At 37.6% G+C, this 4715-nt stretch overlaps 1 protein-coding gene across 1 annotated transcript in view; it reads right to left on the bottom strand.

Annotated features, from left to right (window-relative positions):
• The window catches only part of ogdhb (oxoglutarate dehydrogenase b), a 22435-nt gene extending 20923 nt beyond the window's left edge, over nucleotides 1–1512 (bottom strand). Inside the window, exon 1 of the mRNA XM_024299298.2 lies at nucleotides 717–1512. The gene's annotated coding sequence lies outside the window, so the exon portion shown is untranslated. The remainder of the gene's footprint in view (nucleotides 1–716) is intronic.
• Between the last annotated feature and the right edge of the window lie 3203 nt (nucleotides 1513–4715).

Here is a 4715-nt window from a genome sequence, read left to right as displayed (position 1 = left end):
AAATAAATAACAACTCCAGTAAATTTTGAGCTCATGAAATATTTTTTGTTCTACCCAAATCCTTAAAACTTGAATAAACTTTATTTACAAAGATCTGCAGACAGCAGAGACTAAAGCAGGTGAGTGTTCAAACACCTGGACATTGTAAAGCATACAATACTTTCAAAGTAAAAGCATTGAAGGCTAATAACTAACATAAATGAGGGCTATGCAACCTTTTAGCTAAAAGAGCAATTTAGACCGAAACCATTTAAAAATATGCTTTATGTTTTAGTAACAATTAGGTCATTCTTTTATCAAATGTAACTTTGAAATATTTAAAGAAACAGTGATATTTTCTAGTTAGTCTTTTAATTTGAAGGTCTAAAATGAATCAGAATTGATGATCCAGATGATTCCAGTAATCCATCCTATGGATTACAGGTGCAGCAGTGATAAGAACAGCATCCACCGGGGGGAGGGGTCACGTGACCTGCTGGACCCCCACTCCATCGCTTTTTTTGATTGAAAAGTTCACGCAGTAGTGACGTCACGAAACCCCAAACAGGTGACCCGAGTTTTCTTTGAGAAGATCTGAGTTCCGCTCAGTCCGACTTTGAAGTTCTTTAACCCTTTGAAGTTAATCTGATTGATCAAACAAAACTGCGGCGCCTCAGAGGCGCTCGCGCGCGCGGGTTTAACCCCCCCGCCATCCCGGCTCACCTCCGCTTTCTTACCTGCTTCGCACGCGCCGTCCTTCCCCGCTGCCTCGCGGACAAATGAAGCGTCCTCCTGAGCGCGCGCGCGCCTCAGTCACGCTGCTGTGACGTCATTCCAATGACTGAGAGACTTTTGATCAAACTTTTAGGACTTTTGTGGATCGTTTAAAGTAAACAACTAATAAAACAATAAAAACGAAAGAAAAAACGTCGCGTGACCGGAGAGGAAAAGAAAGAACAGGGAAGAGCTGAATCAGCTGTTCTGGAGTTTCACATCACTGCAGGAACCGCCCACAATAAAGCCATAAACGTGACCTTTGACCGCTCCGGGTCATCAAACCTCGTTTATGATTTTGTTGCTTCAGTCTGATGTTCAGAAAGTAAAAGTGAATCCACATGGAGGCTCAGGAGAACTTCAGATGTTCACCACCTCCTGAGTATATGCACCCCTAGCTCTGCTCGTGCACACACGTGCACAGAGCTAGGGGGACATGATGGATCAGGCCTTCCTCCTCAGAGCCCGGCGTTCCGCTCAAACATCTTCCAATCCCGTTGATCTTTCCTGAATGGGTTCCAGTTGGAGAGATGTTCCGGCTTAAACAGACGTTGGGATTTGAAGCTTTTCTGAAGTTCTTTAGATGCTGGAGGAGCAGAAATGAAAAAGAAAAAAAAAACCTCTCCAGGATCAGGAACCGTTCCAGAAATCCTCCATGACTGTTTACAGTAAACAAGGACACACAACAGACAAACACAACGATCCCGTTTATTTGTTCACATGTAAATATCAGAGGAGGAGAGGTTGTCCACCTGACCAGCAGCTTCTTCTGACCTTTAGGGGCATTTCAGCTTCCAGTTACATCAGAGCGTTTCTGTGACTTCTTTAACCCGTATGTGATCGGGTCAAAAATGACCCTGTTAGGTGGGAGATGGAGCAGTTTGACCCGAACGCAACATACGGGTTAAACTTCCTAAAAGTGTTTCAGTAACATTTAAACTTTATTTAGTACGACAGAGTATCAGGGCCAAAAAAGTAACAGTAGTACTATTGATCTTGTAAACTTAGAACTATAAATATTGTAAATTTACAAGTATAAATATAATAAATTTACGACTATTAATCTATTAATCTCATAAATTAACAACCATAAATCTCAAATTTATGACTAAATGTTAAATTATGAGATTTATGAACTCCTGAATTTGCGACTTTTTATCTTGTGAATTTATTACTATAAATCTCATAAATTTACGTCCTTAAACCTCATAAATTTACAACCAAAAATCTAATAAATTTACGACTATTTCTCCTGAATTTAAGACTATAAACCTTGTAAATTTGCAAGGATAAATATATTAAATTTATGACTTTTAATCTTGTAAATTTACAACTATAAATCTCATAAATTTAGGACTATAAATATAGTAAATTTGCCACTTAATATTGTAAATTTAGAATTATGCATCTCACAAATTTACGACTTTTCATCCCGTTAATTTACTACTATAAATCTCATAGATTTACAACAATAAATCTGATAAATGTATCACTATAAATTGAGTACATTTTTTACCATAAATCTTGTAAATTTACGACTATAAATCTAATAAATTAACATTTAAACTCTTGAATTTGCGACTATAAATCTCATAAATTGACAACTTCTAATCTTGTAAATTTACAACATTAAAAATCGTAAATTTACAAGAAATATAAGTAATTAATTTTAGCCAATGACTTTTAAAGTCATAAATACATGACTTTATTCTTATAATTTAACAGTAATGATTTTAGATTTAGATTTAAAGCCGTTATCTTAGAAAGATTTTTCGTGTTTGCGACCTCGCCACAATACAAGTCATAGTTTAGAATTCTTTGCAGTTATTTTCCTTTACTGCATTCAATTTAGCTTTTCCTCCTTAAATGTTTTTTCTATAGATAAATGTTTTTTTTGCATTAATCTGTTTTATAGTTGATCATTATTTATCCTCAATTGAACTTTTTTTTTTCTTACAATTTGGATTTCATTAATTAATTTATTTTTCTATTTTTAATCATATCTAACTTTTTAGTCTAATTTAGAAGCACAGTAACATTCTTTTTTGTAATCATAAACAATATTACAATTAATGATAATTTTGGTAAAAAAAAATGAGAATTTGATCTGGAAAAGCAGCAAACTAAAGTTTATCAATTAAACAAAAATGTTAAAATCCTGAAAAATGAACAAAACAATAAAGATCTAGGAGGATAAAAGCTAATCGGTAAACCTGAAGAACCAGAGTCTTAACATTTATTACATGGAAAATGGATCATTTCTTTGTGAAGTCTCTTCCTGACTTCCTGTTTTAAGAACGGATTTATAAACAAAAATGTCAGGAAGCAAACATGGAGCATCAACATTCTCGTGTTCGTTCTGCTGCGGTTTAATTCCTGGAAGGTCACGGACGCGAAGCTCCTTCAGCTGCTGAGGAGAACCGAGATCCCAGGAAATGTGTTCCAGACCGTGACGTTCATCACAGGGCTGAGCGTAGACAAGAATCATGCAACTTTTAAACCTTTTCACGGTCTGCCACGCCCCCTTTAAGCCCCACCCCCAAAAGTGAATCAAACTAGTATTTTCGCAAGTTTGTATTCTGTAAAATCCTTGATGTTAAATAAATCGAGAAATACTACAAACATCGAGACATTTTTAGAGCTCAGGACTTGAGTTTTAGTAAAGTCATGCATATCTGAAAGTTTTCAGGGGGCCGGGTCAAATGTGTAGGAGGGCCAGATCCGGCCCGCGGGCCGTAGTTATGGAAACTCTAATTTATGTATCAAATTTCGTCACGTCAAATGTTTCCTTTTGACTCTCCGCCCCTAAAAACGTCTGATTGGTTGAGAAGATGTTCTCCAAAGAAAGCAGCCAATTCTCAACTTCGTGCATCAGTTTTTGGAATCTAGTGACACCTAGTGACAGAATTAGCCAACTACAGGTAAATTATTTAATTCTACGGATGCACACTGCGCTCCATACACAAAAAAGTGTTTTTTAAATAATTTTTTAGGAGATATTTTAGTTTTTTGAAAGATTGTGTTTATTTAAAATGTGTTTTTGGCGTTTAAAAAAAAAAAAAATAAATAAAAAAAGATATATATATATATTTTCTCCAGTGACAACGGGTTTAACTAAACCGAGATACTATGAGCATCGGGACATTTTTAGAGCTAATTGGACTTTTAGTGTCTATTTGTTAGTAAACAAACTTATTTAGGGTAAATATAAAATAAATAAATAAGTCATGCATATCTGAACGTTTTCAGGGGGCCGGGTCAAATGTGGAGGGGGGCCAGATCCGGCCCGTGGGCCGTAGTTATGGATCCCTTAATTTAAATGTCAAATTTCGTAACGGCAAATTTTTTTTTTGACTCTCCGCCCCTAAAAACTTCTGATTGGTTGAGAAGATGTTCTCCAAATAAAGCAGCCAATCAGGCGACGTTTTGGAGGCGTTTAATGATGATGTCATTCTGCATAGGACTCCTCTGGGAGAAAAGATCAAGAACAAACATGGCCGCTTTCATTCTGTATTTCGTCACGTCAGCTTTTGCAGAATCCAGGCAGTTTTCTTGTTTACAGAGAAGCATCACAACAAAGTCGCCAAAAAAAAAAGAAGAATGTTGGTCATGAAGCGCCGAGCTGCTCACTACACCGTAATCATATCAACACAAGAAGAGCGTCGGCGTGGAAACGACGGCAGAACGGAGATCCAGAGAACAGCACAAAACTCAGCAACACGTCAAACCGGAAGTTCATGCAAGTAAATACCACCGAGAAGGAACTGGAAATGCACAGAAACCGAACCGCAGGCGCCGTCTCAGCAGGGGGCGGGGTCGGTGAAGCTCGCACACAGAACCAGAACATGCTGCATGGTTTATACCGCCATACGAGGGGGGGGTCAACTACAATCCAGAGAGAGGTAAAAAACAACGACAGGTAAGAAAAGACGTCTGCACCCGCCGCCCCCCCCCCCCCCCCC

Source organism: Oryzias melastigma, linkage group LG12, assembly GCF_002922805.2.
Source record: "Oryzias melastigma strain HK-1 linkage group LG12, ASM292280v2, whole genome shotgun sequence".
In the NCBI taxonomy this organism is placed as follows: domain Eukaryota; kingdom Metazoa; phylum Chordata; class Actinopteri; order Beloniformes; family Adrianichthyidae; genus Oryzias; species Oryzias melastigma.
This window is presented reverse-complemented; position numbering and strand designations above follow the sequence as displayed.